Consider the following 15931-nt stretch of genomic DNA (forward strand, 5'->3'; position numbering starts at 1 on the left):
TTATTTCAGCCTCTCCCAGAGGGACAGTGGCTCCCAAAGTTTGGTAGTTTCGTTAAGGTCTGAGCACCGGACCATGTTGCTATAGTGGAGGCAACTTTCCAAGGTTTTAATTAGGTTGAGGATGGTGCTCCATCTGGTTCTCAAACTTACACATTCCAGGCCTCTGTGAGTCATTAGGTCGTGTGAACTTTGGGAATCCGAATTTTTCAAAGTTCCCCAGGGCAGTCTTATCATCAGCCAAGATCCGGCAACCTTTTGATTTCTACAAACTGTACCAAACTCGTGGAAGTAGGGAATTCCCTTTCCCGCCTGCTGGGTGTGTCATGGTTACATGACTAAGGTTTTATTAAAAGGGTGTGGGGGGCGGGGAGGGAGGAAGAGCAGCCCTGAAAAATGAACACTCCTGTCTGTACAGTATTTACTGAAAGAGTTCCCTTTCGGGACAATTTCCGATCCCGAATTAAACAGAGGATGACGACTGCCTGGATTTGGCAGACCTGCGGCTGTCCCTAGATGGGGACCTCGCGGGTCTGACTGATCCGGCCCCGGCCGCGCCGTCGGCGGGAGCCAAGCCCCTATCACGGTGAGAGCCGCTCCAGCAAGGGGCGGGGTGGGGGCGGCTGGGCCGTTCCAGCCCCGGTGCGGGAGTCGGTAGAGAGGTCGGGAGGCGCTGGGGTGGGCGGGCTCGCTCCGCGCCCCTCCTGCAAGCGGCGGCCACTCCAGAGTGACGCGGGCAGGGGGCGTGGGGAAGCGTAGTTCTATTTATTCTGGCTGGGGAGCCGGGGGCCGGGGCCGCTCTGCGCCGCCGGAGGAGCTGTCCCGGGTCGGAGAGCGGGCTCGTTCCGCGGAGAGGGCTAAGAACCCAGCGCCCGCGGTCGGCCAGGTGGGGGCGGCCGTGGTGCGCTGGCCCGACGCACAGAGCATTTTCGGGAATTATGGAAGTCCCTTTGGGGATGATGCGGCTCGGAGTCTGGCTCAGGCGGGAGCGATGAAGGCGCAGTGTCCAGCTCAGCGGCGGGGTGTTGGGGCGCAGTCGGGCTCACCCGGGAGGCGGTAGGGGTGCAGTGTCCAGCTCCGCCGTGGAGTGAGGGGGGCGCAGTGTCAGGCTCAGCCAGGACAGGATCCGCGGGGGAGCAGGCTCCACCGGGGGGGTGATGGGGCTCATTGTCAGGTTCAGCCGGGGCTGATGGGGGCTCATTGTCCGGCTCGGCCGCGAGGTGCTGGGGGCCCCGGCTCAGGTTCAGACCCGCGCGGTGGGAGTTTGCAGCCGCAGCGGGGGGCGCGGTTCTCGGTGGCCGCAGCGGGAGGCGCCGAGCGCCGGGGTCCGGAGCTCCCGCGGAGCCGGGCGGCGGGAGGAGCCCGGCGTGGCCACCGCCCCCTCCGGCCGCAGGCTCCTCCTCTCCCCCCGCCTCCTCCGTCTCGTCCGCCCGCCCGCCCGCCGGCCCAATCGGCAGCCCTCGGCCCTGCAGAGCCGGGCCGCTTGTCTGGCCGGCGGAGGCTGAGCGCGACCTTCGCGAGCCGCGGCGCCGGCCGACCAGGGACCAGCGCGACTCCCGGGACCCCGCTCTGCCCCGCGCGGCCGCCGCCTCCCATCGCTGCGGGGACGCTGGGGCGCGCGCCGCCGGGGCCGAGGCTCTCTTCCTCCCGGGGGGGAAGGAGCGGAGAAAGCCGAGCGGCGGCTCCGGGAGCGAGCGAGCCGAGGCCCCTGCCCCCGAGGCTCGGGGCTGGAGGAGGAGGAGGCGGAGGCGGAGGGAAGTGCGCGTCATTCCCGGGAGGAGAGCGTTGCACCTCCGGGCAGAGGCTGCGGCTGCCAGAAAAGCGGAGGCGGCGGCGGCGGGCGCGGGGCTCCAGGGGCTCTCTGGCCATGGAGAGAAGATCCGGAAACCGGGACGCTGGGAGCTCGGCTCCGTCTCTTTGGACCGCGGTGTAGGCACCTGAAGTAGCCGACGCTAAGTGGGGGAGGGGAAGGTAAGCCGCGGAGGGGCTCCCCCCGCCCCGCCTCCCCCGCTGCCCGCCCGGGCCACTGCGAGGTCGCCGCCCGCGGCCCCGAGCACGGTCCCAGCTCCCGGCTGCCGGCGGTCTGGCTTTGAGGCGTTTCTGCTGAGACGGAAAACATCCTCCCGCCCCCCGAAGCCCCCTCCCGCCCTCCCCCCGCACTCCGCGGTTCCCGGTCTCTCTCCTGGCTGGGTCCGGAGTCCCCGGGCTCCCCCGGAGTAAATCCTCTCCGTAAGAAAGGGTCTGGGGAACGGCGTCTCGGATTCTTTCTCTCCGTCTCTCTTTTCATTGCGTTCACGGGGAAGGAAACAATGGACCTTTGAAAGTCGGTGTGAACAGCCTCAAACTTTCCGGACAGGGTTGGGGTGGGGGGGATAAACCCCACAGGAAGCCGACCACAGTGGAAGGTTGGTGGAACGTGCGCCGCACAGTCTCGGCTTCGGTGCGCCCGCGGGCGCGTTTGGGGGTGACCTTTGTCTCTCTACTGTTCCACTGGGTTGGTGAAGCAACCCTTCAGCCCTTACCCGCTTTGTGTTAGTAAAAGTAAGGAGGGGGGCTTTAAAATCACTCGCAGCTTTCTTTACAGCTGGGGTAGCCTTGGCACTGGACCCCACTCCCAGCTTTACTCTGCAGAGTTGGGAGGTCTTGGCAAAGGAGGGGGGTCCGGCGCTGCGAGGATCCCAGAGTTCAGTGGTTAATGCCAGTTGCTACATCCTTTGCAATCAGAGCAGGGTCCCGATGTTGCTCTCTGCTGAGGCTTATCACCAGACCTCGCTGGGGAGCGGAAACCGCTCACTTAAATTCTCTGGCTAAGGTTAGGAAAACAGACTTTGATATACATCTCCTTTCATCAACAGTCGGGTTAAGGATGGAGTGCTTAATAATTTTAAGAACTTGCATTCCACACGGGAGCCACTCACTGGCTTGTGTCCACTCTCCTGGTTTCAGTGTGACAATGTGATGCCTTGTGGCATAAGTGCGTGTGTTGAGGGTAGGCGGATGTTGCTTTCCGGAGCCCTTACGGGGACCAAATGAGAATTTAGAGGCACTGGGATGGAGGGAGATTTCACCTGAGCTGAGGGAGGCCTCAGCCCTCAGGGCAGCCAGACATACCTGTTGGAAGTGGCTCTGTGTTAGGAATGCGTTTCAAGTGGTTAGCCTTAGGGTTCTTTGGTGGGCAAAAAGGAGCTCTTAATCTTTGTTTGACCCTTTAAGGAAGCTTGCTGTTTTCAAAATTGGTCTGGGCATCACGCTCTGGTTGTGTGCCTTTGATGAGCTATTCAAAGGGCTCTTTTGGGTTTGCATTTCTGGGCAAAGCAGAACAAAGTACTTGTGCTTAGCAGACACTGGGTAGAACCTTCTGGTGTTGTGTCCTTTACCTGAAAGTCACTCCTTCACTTTCTGCGTACCTGCACTCCAGGGTCTGAGTGGATGCAGATGGAGCTGGATATCTGCTTCTGGCTTTCATTTCATTCCACCTGATGCTGTTTGATCTGATGGATGTGTGTGTGCTTTGGCTTACAACAGTAAGGTTAGAAGTGAATTTTGGGTCCTCGCTTACCTGTTCTGCTTTAACGGCCTGCGGACGAAGCTGAGGCATGTGTGGACACGGAGGTCAGATAGTACACTCTTCCCCTGTGCTTTTTCAGGTTTTCGTGGTCCCAGCGAATTTGTTGGAGTCCAAGCTCCTTTGTTGATCTAACCTGCAACCTGCACATTTTCGGAAGTGTCCTATCTCACAACAGGAAACCTGAATGGGACAGCACCTCCTTCGTGTTCTAATGAACCTAATCTTGCCTGTTCCCAGGCTACCTTGGGAACGGCGGCGGGAAGACAGTCTAGAAAGTAGAGTTGACAGGCTACTACTTACCAGCTCCGCGCCTCTGGGCCCGGGTTCTGAATTTCAGAATGATACGATGAGCCACAGTGCAGAAGGAGATCATTGAGAAGATATTATTAAGTACAGTTTTAGACTCCCATGGGATACTGGATGTAAAGGTGTACTTTATAAAATTCTATAAAATACAAGTCTTGGATCATCCAGCCACCCCCCCCCCAATGCATTAAATTAACAGTTTTTGTTCACCTGTTGTGTGTCAGGCGCTTGGGAAGCAGTCTGAATGCCCACACCGTGTTCTTGTCTGTAGGGAGACGGAGCTGGTTGGAGTTCAAGCTTGGAAGTCACAGGGAGCCAAGATCATCTGTGTGGTGGCTTCTGTCTGTAAGGAAAGAGGAGATGGTCTCTTGCTGTTGAAAGGAATGAGCCTAGGCTGGGAGAAAAGGAAATGAGCAATTAGAGAAGGCGCAGTAAGTGTGTGTGAGTGTTTGGAGCATTGCACATAGAGTGCTTTAAGAATCCTCCAGAGGGGGACCAGATTGGGAGTGCGGGTGGGGGAGAAAGCAGTTTAGTGAGAAATAAAATTTTTGAAATCACACAAAAATAGTAGGGACTGAACACTGGGGTCAGCGGTACCATTTTGAAACATAAAGTTTGGAGTGTTTGAAGTCAGAATGGAGTTTAAAATGAGGCTCTGATGTTTGCTGCTGGACAATTCCCCCACTTCTTCCCATGTTGTTGGTTCACCTGTAAAATTCGTTAAGAATACTTTATCAAGTTCTAGGGGCGCCTGGGTGGCTCAGTGGGTTAAAGCCTCTGCCTTCGGCTCAGGTCATGGTCCCAGGGTCCTGGAATCGAGCTCCACATCGGGCTCTCTGCTCAGCAGGGAGCCTGCTTCCCCCTCTCTCTCTGCCTGCATCTCTGCTTACTTGTGATCTCTGTCTCTGTCAAATAAATAAAATCTTAAAAAAAAAGTTAAGAAAATACTTTATCCAATTCTTTGAGGATTAAGTTTGATTTAATTTGCTGTGTATGTAATAAAGGACCATATAGGCTTACGCTGTTGGGTATCAGAAGGTACTTTCAAAACATGTTCTTTTTAGAGCTTTTTCGCTTCAGATCATAACCGAGTCTAAACGGTCTCAGTGACCAAATTCTGTTTTGTTGACGCTTTCCGCTTTCCGGAGTGTTCTGAATCTCAGCTTGAGTGCAGTTTTTCAGATGGTTATGGTGGTTATTGTCGCAGAGCATTCCTCAGCGTGTCCAGGCATCTTCCCATCTCAGCCACAGGAAATCTTTTCATTGCGTTTGGGGTGTGAGCAGTAATTACAAGGATGGGCTGGCTCGTACAGTGCCTCAATTGAGAGGGGCTTGTCTTGGTCTGTACCGTAACTGCCACATTCTTCCCCGTGTCCCAAGCCAAACTAGCCCTTCAGCTTTCCTCTCCTGTAACAAGGTGAATGTGGAAAAGGGAAAAGGAAGGAAAAGCCATGCATCTGCATTTTTGAGACCCTGACAATGACCCTGACTCGATTTCTCCATTTGTAAAGAGGTGGAATTTTCAATGATGCTTTGAAAGAAAGGGCTGTTCCCCCAGGAAGAACAGTTGCTATCTGGGTGAAACTTGAATCTAGAAGCACTGTTTGTTTTAATCTAGTTGCCTTATTCTCCATGTGAAATGGTCTTAAGCTCATCTCACATTTTAATAAGTTGACTTTGATAGAAATCCTAGTCACATATTTAAAACTATCACGTTCAATGTGATTTGGGAGGCGGGGAGGGGGGCGCAGTACGCATGTCATTCAGTTTTCAGGACATGCTGAATCTTAGCATGTAGTTTGAAAGGGCTTTAAACAATATTAAAATGAGGAAGTTGAGACCCAGAGAGGCTAACTAATTAGGTAAGGTCATGTAGTAAATTAATGGCTGAGCAGGGACAAGAACTCCTTTGTCCTCATTTCCAGTCAGCATTTTCCCCCCACTAATATAATCTAATTTGTACCTGTTTGGTTTTGTTAGCAATTTAGTTGTTTTAGTGTTTTAATGGGGAAATAATTTACATTTGGGCTTAGAAACTCCTTGCACCCAAGTTTAAAGCATACACTCCACCTTTTTTCATTTCGTAGGATTTATACATGATAAGATGTACACACAGTGGGGTGATACTTCTTGTAAGAAATTTCTGGCAAATAGGGAACTAAGCGTAAAAATAATGTTAGCTTTACTTGCATTTTTCATAAATAGCACACGAATGTAAAATATTATAGAAGTGCACATTTTTTTTTTTTAAAAGCAAGTTCCTGGAAACATTATTCAGATTTGTGTTGTGATTCATAGGATGTAAGTGTATTAGAAATATGTTGGCATGGTCTTTTGTTTTCCCTGTGCTTGCTTTGGGAAGCCATTAATGTTGGTTGTCAGGAACTATGTTGAGCAAATATTTTATTGCATTCCTAAGACGTGCAAGGCTCTGGGCTGTGAGCAGTACCAAGATGAATGAAACATAGGGTCTTTATTAAAAAATGCCTCTTTTTAAAAAAATGGCATAGACCGGGACTCTATGACTTAAAACACAGAATTGCTATCTCCCATAGAATCTGTCCTTTGATCAATTAGGCAAATCTGCCTTGAAATTGTAATTAGTAGTCTAACCTTGTGGCCAGAGTTGTAATGTGACATTTATTTTCGTTATGTGGTCACATGTGCTCAACCTTTGATATTTATGTTATCAGGGTTTCATCTTAGTTTGGACAATAAGTAAAAAATTGACAGCATTTGGAGACTTTATTTTTATTTATTTATTTTTTTAAAGATTGAGAGATGGGGCAGAGGGAGAGAGGGAAGCAGGCTCCCTGCTGAGCAAAGAGCCCAATGTGGGGCTTGATCCCAGGACTCTGGGCTCATGACCTGTGCCGAAGGCAGAGGCTTTAACCCACTGAGCCACCCAGGTGCCCCTGGAGAATTTATATTTTGAAAAGTTTGCCTGAGAAGGCTCATAGCAGTCTTAGCTTTCATATAATTTTTAAAATGGTGTTAAGACCGCATAGGAGTGTGATCGCAACATTGTTGCCTGAAAGGATTGCAATTTCAGACTATCCAGCTTGAGCCACTGAATGGTCCTCATTGACTCTGAGTTTGAGATTAAGTATCTTAAAACATACAAATATCCACAAGCCAGATGTCTTGGGTCGTATCTAATGACGAATGCTCTCCAAAGTGAAATTGTTACTGATTTGGGGGCTCCTACCTAATTATTGCCTCGTACTTGGACACCACCCATCTCCTGTTCTCACCATGGTCCTCGTGGATGGTGACTCACTTCCTTGAAGAATAAATAGGTGGTTTTTTTTTTTTTTTTTTGCATACAATGAGGTTGGAAAATTAATTATTAATATTTTAGGGAGCGGAAAGATTAAGTTGAGCACAAGGACAATTGCCTGATTCCTGTTTCAGAAAGAAATGAGAAAAATGAGTCGTCTTTTTTTATTGTGGTAAAAAAACCAGATTGGGTTTTTACTAGGACCAATGCCACCTCTATAAAATCCACTTCGGATGAGGATCTCGAAAATTCTCTTTGCTTAATGCCAAAGATGTGGCTTTAGTTGTGCAAGGGGTACTTGATGATAGCCCCTCGCCAGTCACCCTAGGACATGCTCAGATAGAAGCGAGGTGCTGGTAATATGGAGAAGCTAGCAGTTTGGTAGCGAGTGGGCTGGGTATGGAGATAGAGTGGAAAAAGCCAAATGGGAGATGAATCGTCTTTTCAGCACGGTTAATGATGTCTTTTGATGAATGTTAATAGCTGCTTTCCCAAGTGCTTGTGCCTGTCCTCTCCATATGGTCGCGCCTCACAGTGTATGGTCAGCTCGGGGATAACCCCCCACCTCCACCCCCACCCCTGCCGCCGGGTTACCATGTGGTCTGAGCTTGGCGCTAACCTTCAGCTATTTCTTCTTGTTCCCTGTTCGTGCTTCAGGCCCTTGAGGTCATCACAAAGCCTCTGTTTGCCTGTCCCACGGCCGCTGCCTGGAATCTGTCCCTGCTCAGCTCTGCAAATTCTAAGCACTGTCTAGTGCTGAGTTCTTGCTGATTCGTTGGTCCTCCCTGCTGACTCTCAGGCACTGTTGACTTGTGATGAACTTGGAGGCTGGAGGAGGTGTAATAGGGTCCCTTCCCTAAGCCTAGCTTTCAGACGCCCCCGGAGGTCAGGCACTATGACTGTTTTTATTTTGGCCAAGGACACATCTGCAGCCTTCCAGAAAATACAAGAGACTTCTGTTGTTTCCTCCCATATTGGTCATCATTGGACAACATGTTGTCATGTTAGTGGCTGAGTTCCGTGGGAGATTTGCAAAGGAAGCTATTAGTAGTGGTCTGGTGGCTTGCATTTGGGTAAGTCAGCTTGCCAGGGCTTTTAAAAATGAACTCTTTTGCATTTATAGAGATCTAATAAACTCAGGTGATCACCTCTTCAGCCCACCAGCCCAGTGTCTTTGCCTGGACATGCATTGTACTTGTTTCCTTGGGACCTCTCCTCACCCCTCTCCTTCTCCCGAGCACTGAGCTCTGAGCTCCTTGAAGGTAGAGATTGTGCACCGTTGGGTCCCCATCATCTAGCAGAGTCCTTGTCCCATAAGAGATGTTCAAGCCTAAATGCATTCCCTTTTGTGCAAGCCTTTACTTTCAGGAGTGAACATTGTATTAAAAATAGGCTCTGGGGGCGCCTGGATGGCTCAGTGGGTTAAGCCTCTGCCTTCGGCTCGGGTCATGGTCCCAGGGTCCTGGGATCGAGCCCCACCTTGGGCTCTCTGCTGAGCAGGGAGCTTGCTTCCCCCTCTCTCTCTGCCTGCCTCTCCGCCTGCTTGTGATCTCTGTCTGTTAAATAAATTAAAAAAAAAAAATAGGCTCTGTGCTGTAGGTAAAAGAAGCAGTGCATTTGGACTGCAATCCTGGCCCTGCCATTAATAGAAACTCTGCCTTGATTCTGGATCGTGTGGCCCCAGATCTCTTCAATCTGGGCATCTCATTATTCATCTGGAGTATTTCCTATCTTGAGAATCATGCCCGAACATCCATCCTCGTCACCCGCTTTCTACTGTCATTGCATTTTGATGTCTCTATCTCGAGATCGTGGACTCTTGGTGCATCTCTGCTTCTTTATCAAACAAATCTCTGTCGCCTTTTCTTTTTTCCTACTTTTCGACATTTTAACCAACATAACTTTCTTGGCTCGCTCTTCTTGAGAAGTATTTTCGGGCTTTGTCCCTGGCGCTCGGCGGAGAATGCAGCCCGCAGGCGGCTCTGCCCTTTGCCGTAACCTTAATTAAATCAGCCTCCCCCAGGTCAGACGTTGGCTCCGCTTCTTTCTTTCCAAGGCCAGCTGCAAGGCTGATGACACGCCTGGGTCTGCCATTGTGTGCCTCTGTGGCAGCCATCCGTCACTGTCAGCAGGTTGGGAGCCTGTGTCCGCCCAAGCTGTGGGGGAACAAGGGTGAAGGGGGGAGGGTGGAAGCAGCGTTAGAAGAGAGGGCAGCTTCTCAGTGGAAAGACTTAAGGAGAAAAAGGAACCTGAGGAATAATACCCAGGAAAAGGGAACAGGAGGGAAGAGCAGAGGACTGGTAGGTAAAATGACGCAGCCTCTCCTTTCTCCGGGCTCCCAAGTTGGAGGTTGTTCTGCCTTCAGTTGGGTGTATCCGTAGTTCTTTCCTTCCACTCAGGGGCCTACCTCCTTGGCTTTTTCAATTTAACTTGGACCGGGTAAGGAATGTTAGACATTCTTCATTGTCAGCCTTTCTCCCTCACCGTTGGTCTGTGGGTCTGTTTCCTTTTTTCTTTTGCTTCCCTTTTGTTGCCCATGGTAATGTTCTTTAGCCTTTGCTCTGTCAGCCATCTTGGCTTTGGGGTCAAGCACTGCTTTTCATGGAGATGCTTAACAGATTTGAAAAAGGCAGGATTAATGAGTACCCTTGGTGTCGGGAAAGTCAGACATCTGCCTCCGGTGCCTTGCTTACGTGAGAAGACTATAAGGACGAACCAAAAATATTTCTCAAAGGTTGCCTATCTAACTTTAAGATGGGAAAGGGTTCACTTGGTTTGCTTTGGGCCTTAGATATTATAAATAAAGACTCTGTGTTCCGAGGGATCCATATTTAACAGGAGATTCCGACATAATTTTCAGGGATATATCCACTTTAGTGAAATTGTAGGCAATTTGCTAATCTGAATTCCTTCACGGCAGACCCATAAACCCGGCATTTGTTGCTTCGTTGTTTGCAACATAATCTGACTCTTAGTATTTTTAGTTAATTTTTGTTTTCCAGGGATTTGTTACTTCCTAACAATGGCTTTCTGGCAACGAGCTTCATAGGAGAGCTTAACAAAAAGCAAATTTCTAAGCAGGAAAAAACAAATGTCTTCTGGCTTTCACTAATACTTATTCTGACTCAAATGCTTAGTGACAAAAAATAATTTTTAGTCAATTTAGTCTTTTTAGGAGATGATAGGTTTGAAAAATCCCTTGTCATTTCTCTGTATTATATTCTAACAGAGTTAGTATGTACTGGGAGTGTGGTTTCCTCTTGAGGGGAGGGGGAGATGTGAACAGTGATGCCTGGTGCTGGGCTAGAAGTCTGGGGGTACTAGTGTTTTTTTTACATAATAGTAGCTCAGCTTTGGGAAGTATCATGCATCATATGTGTCTAAATTGACCAGGTGGAAAAAGAAGGTAGGGGTAAAAACGAAGATTTCTCAGCCCCTTATTTTTTCCCTGCATAGGGAGAAGTTTTTGTTTTTGTTTTCATTTGAGAGACAGAGAGAGTGTGGGCACAAGCAGTGGGGAGGGTCACAGGGAGACACAGACTCCCTGCTGAGCCCAGACAATCCACCACCAACCCCTCGGCCCCCTTGCAGGACTCTCGAGCCCAGGGCTCCAGGATTATGAGTCGAAGGCAGATGCTTAACCAACTGAGCCACCCAGGTGCCCCAAGGGAGAGGTTTTTAACGGAGGATTGGTGTTTCCCCTCTGCCTCTGAATATTGCCCTGGGCATGATCAGCTTAGTAAAAGTAAACCAGAGTGAAGTACATAAACTAACCATGCCAAGTGTCTTATTTCTTGGGAACATGACAGGCAATTGCAGGTGATAGTGACTCATCTTGGTTTGGAGACTTGAAAGAAAAGACAAAGGCCTGCCTGTGCAGTGTCATGGCGGAGAATATGTCTCGTCTGAGAGCGCTGTTGTGTTTGGAGGACTCAGGGTGCTGGAGTCTTTGGGGTATGCTTGGACAAACAAGCTGATCTCTGAGTGAAACTGAACTGAACTTTCCTCCACCATCTGTCTGTTTTCTCCCAAATAGCTCTAAGTACAGACCTAGCATTTATGTTGAAATGTATTTTAGGGGTGCCTGGGTGGCTCAGTGAGTAAAGCCTCTGCCTTCGGCTCAGGTCGTGATCTCAGGGTCCTGAGATCGAACCCCGCGTTGGGCTCTCTGCTCAGCAAGGAGCCCACTCCCCCCCCCACCCGTCTCTCTGACTACTTGTGATCTCTGTCAAATAAATAAAATCTTAAAAGAAAAATGTATTTTATCCTGTATGCTCTGGGAATAGGATATGCATCCAAATATATTCCTCTAAGCTTTGTATAGAAGGATGTCCCCCAGAAACTTTTCAACCATTGTTTTTGAAAAATCTTTATAATATGTATTTAAATATATAATTTTCATGAAAATATTGCTCACACTTAAGTATTTATTTCACATTTTGAGAAACTAAAGGGCCTTAAAGTCAGTTTTGCTAAGCTTATTTCTTACAGAACAGCTTTATATGATTAATGTGTTGAGGTCATTGTTTATCAACTATAGACAGAGTCTGAATCTATAACAAAATGAAAGAAACACCCTAAACCTGATTCCTTGATGTTGTCTTTTTCCTAAAAAATGGGATATTGGAAGTTGGAAACATTAATTGGTAGGTTCAAGGCCATTAAGAGCTGGTTAAAATTTTAATTAGGTTATAATTACTAATAATTATAAATATCTCTCATTTGTTTTCAAGTAATTCATGAACACCTCTTGTTCCTGGCATGTGTTAACTTTTTATTGTGACCAAGAGCATACCAGTGGGTGTGTGATAAAGACCTACCAAATCTTTTTTTAAAAAAATTAACATATAATGTATTATGAGGCCCAGGGGTACAGTCTGTGAATCATCAGGCTTACATACTTCACAGCACTCACCATAGCACATACCCTCCCCAATGTCCATAACCCCACCACCTTCTCCTACCCCCTTCCCCCCGGCAACCCTCAGTTTGTTTTGTGAGATTGAGTCTCTTATGGTTTGTCTCCCTCCCGATCCCATCTTGTTTCATTTATTCTTTTTTTATCCCCCAAACCCCCCCATGTTGCCTCTCAAATTCCTCATGTCAGGGAGATCATATGATGATTGTCTTTCTCTGATTGACTTGTTTTGCTCAGCTTAATACCCTCTAGTTCCATCCACGTTGCGGCAAATGGCAAGATTTGATTCCTTTTGATGGCTGCATAGTATTCCATTGTATATATACACCACCTCTTTTTTATCCATTCATCTGTGGATGGGCGTCTAGGTTCTTTCCATAGTTTGGCTATTGTGGACATTGCTGCTGTAAATATTTGGGTGCACGTGCCCCTTCGGATCACTACATTTATGACCTACCAAGATCTTAATGAAAGGAAGTTTCTTCAGCCAGATTTTGGCCATTTGTTCCCAAACTCGACTGTAACTTGGCAGAACTGACCTTTCAAAAATTATGTGCTTGATCAAAGAAGAGTCAGCCTGAGATCAGACCAGCTTCTTGACTGCTCTTCTAACTACAGCCTGAATTTTCCATTCAAAACTAAGTTCTCATAACAAGTGTAGGTGGGATTTCAAAGACCTTAAACGAATCAAACGTAGAGCATTTTCATTAGGTGTTCCATGTGATGGGGTTGATACGCATGACAAAGGAGATCCCCTCTGCACTGGGTTGGAGATGCTGAATGATTTTGGGGGTCTGAATATACGGCTTCCAGGGCAAGTGTCCTCATCCACTGTGTGAATAAATAAGCAGGGATAGTGGGTGGTTTGTGGCAATAGAAAGATGCGAAAACTCAGCCCTTTAAAGAGCACTTACTGGCTTTAAAATATTGCTGTGTCTGTATTGAGAAGACTTTCCCTTTGATCACAGGACTGTTTTCAAAGTAAGCTCTGTGCCCACTGTGGGGCTCGAACTCACAACCTGCTGATCAAGAGTCAAATGCTCTACTGGCTGAGCCAGCCCCGGTACCCAGCTCATAGCACTTTCTGGCTTTCAGCCTAACAGTGTAAACTGGAATGGAGCACTTTCCTTTTTCCTATATGCCTTGCTGCATTTCCTCCTGTTGTGCTACAAGGATTACAAAATACTATGAAAGGCTGAGCTTGTCTAGTTTGCTGCTCTTTATCTTTAGAATTCCTATTTGCTGTTGGTAATAATACCTTTAGTCACCAGCTAGATTGCACACTAGGGTTGCATTTTGTAAAAATTAATGCTTTGACTTTCTTGCTTGAAGTAGTAGATGTTCTCAGTTTTTCCCAAATCAAGGCCACGGATCCAGATCGATGAGACAAAATTTCCCAGAACCTCAAGTATGTTGAGGAAAGATTGAGTGGGACATTCGTGTCTGTGTGTGTGTGTGCGTGTGTGTGTGTGTGTGGACTGTAGAGGTAGAGTGTGATCTAAGTTCAGCAAGCACCTGGTGAGGACCTACTGTGTGGAAGGTGCGAATACTAAGATAAGTGAGACTAGTGCCTGTTCTCAAGAAACTTAAGTCAGCCTCAGGGGACGGGTAGACAAGTCCACACGTTAACAAACATGAGGCAGAAAGCAAGATGATCAGCTAGAGTTTTATTTAAATTTTTTTGTTGTTGTTGTTAGTAATCTCTATACTCAACGTGGGGCTTGAACTTTAAGTCAAGAGTTACAGGCTCTGTGAACTGAGCCAGCCAGGACAGGAGCCCCCCAACAAGAGTTCTAGGCAGAGTGCAGGAAAGAACAGCCAGGGAAGCTGTAGAATGCTGAGATGGCAGGGCCTCCTGGAGAGCATAGCGTGGTGTTTGATGACTTTAAATGAGAATGTATCTGTTTTCTTTCTTTTTCTTTTTTTAAATTGTTCTCCACTCTTTCTTTAAGGGTTTTATTTATTTATTTGACAGAGATCACAAGTAGGCAGAGAGGCAGGCACAGAGAGAGGAGGAAGCAGGCTCCCCGCTAAGCAGAGAGCCCGAGGCGGGGCTCGATCCCAGGACCCTGAGATCATGACCTGAGCCGAAGGCAGAGACTTTAACCCACTGAGCCGCCCAGGCACCCCTCTATCTGTTTTCTTAAAATCATGCTCTTTTTTATAGGCCCAAGAAACTCTCGCCAACCTGAGCTCCTTTATCATTATTGAAATTCCTAAGGAAAGGAAATTATTTTCTGTGATTACTTCTTGAAATTGAGTGCCCTTGACAGTGCACAGACCCCTCCCACCTTGAGTTACTGTTTGAGGTGTGATGCTCTTCTATCCAACAGAAGAATTTTATTTAAAATAATAACAAGTTTTAAAGTGTTCTTTTGTGAGTTTTTTTTGACAAAAGTAGTAGGTTTTGAATGTTTACCCTTTTTCAGCATTTGCATTGATATCTTTCAAGTTGATATGGTTTCATATTCTTAGTCATTTCCTGTATTACGTCCTTTAAATCTTTGCCTAAATTCCCCGTGAAGATCTCTAATGGCATGGTATTTATTTATGTATATGATAGCATGAAATATGACAAGTGATATTTGTTTATTTATTTACTTAATGATTTTACTTTTTAGTTAATTATTACTAAGCCTTTCGGGCTGCCACTTTTTACCATCCGGTAAAGAAATATGAGGTAATTCTTTGGAATGCCAGAAGTTAACGCTTTGAAATCTTCATGGAGTGCATTTCCAAACTCAAAGCCAATGAGTTGCGCCCCCTCCCCCCCCCATTTTGAATTCTCTGTCTGTGTTTAGGGATTTAACTCAGTCTGTACTAGCTCTTCAAATACATCATAAAATGCTAACATGTTCCTTCCGTAGAGTACTGTGTTCTTTACACTAGGAAGATGGCCCTCTTAAAAATGACATGTAATATGAACAGATTATTAGTGTATTGAGTAAAAACACTGGTCTGTCATAAAAAGTTTAAAATGACAGCTCAGACTCCCCTCAAAGTCTTGAAAGCTGGAGGGAACTCTTCATGCCTTCTTCTGTTAAGTGCCTCTTTGTTCTTGGAACCCCAAACTCACACTAATCCAGCGCTGGACATGAATATTCTCTTCCTGTGGTTTTTTTAATAGCATTTTCTGTTCTCTAGCTTCCTTTATTGTAAGAATACAGTATACGGTACTTATGACATGCAGAATGTGCGGTAATCAACGTTTATGTCCTCTGTAAGGCTTCTGGCCAACAATAAGCTGTTATTAGTTAAGTTTTTGGAGAGTCAAAAGTTATACATGGATTTATGACTGACTGCTTGTTGAGGGGAGGCGGGGATCCATGCCCCTAACCACTCCCTAGTTCAGGGGTCAACTGCCTTGGTCAGTGCCCCTCTGCCTTCAAGGAAGTGATTAAAATTGAATTGAGGAAAAGAAAAATTGAACCTAGGAATTGTGTGTTTTAGGGATGCTGCACATCTTTTGTCTATCCCCCATAGTGCTTACCACAGTTCTTTAGTGACCTCGAGAGCTCACAGTTGCTGACTGAATGAGCGAAATGTCAATTCTTCCCACAAATAACTTGAATCTTTAACTAGCAATCATTATATTTTTAGGTAATTGATTCATAATACTACTCCTAAAGTAAACTCGTAAATGTCAAGTGAAATTCTAAAGCAGTGTATTTGTATCTTCTATCTTTAAAAATCATGATAAATGGAAAGAGAAATTTGCATAAAGTGATTTTTTTAGTTGTAATGTTTTAAATGCTTATTTATTTATTTATTTAAGTAATTTCTACCCCCAACATGGGGCTTGAACTCATGACCCCGAGGTCAGGCGTTGCATGTTCTAATGACTGAGCCAACCAGATGTCCC

At 47.1% G+C, this 15931-nt stretch overlaps 1 protein-coding gene across 2 annotated transcripts in view; it reads left to right on the plus strand.

The window, feature by feature from the left end:
• Positions 1 to 800: 800 nt before the first annotated feature.
• Positions 801 to 15931, plus strand: part of CEMIP2 (cell migration inducing hyaluronidase 2) — an 81379-nt gene continuing 66248 nt past the window's right edge. Inside the window, exon 1 of one of the 2 annotated variants that reach the window (XM_032306755.1) lies at positions 801 to 883. The gene's annotated coding sequence lies outside the window, so the exon portion shown is untranslated. Of the gene's footprint in view, positions 884 to 1855; positions 1969 to 15931 lie in introns of those variants that run through there. The other variant, XM_032306756.1, reaches the window with a different exon arrangement.

Source organism: Mustela erminea, chromosome 12 (genome assembly GCF_009829155.1).
Source record: "Mustela erminea isolate mMusErm1 chromosome 12, mMusErm1.Pri, whole genome shotgun sequence".
NCBI classification, from domain to species: domain Eukaryota; kingdom Metazoa; phylum Chordata; class Mammalia; order Carnivora; family Mustelidae; genus Mustela; species Mustela erminea.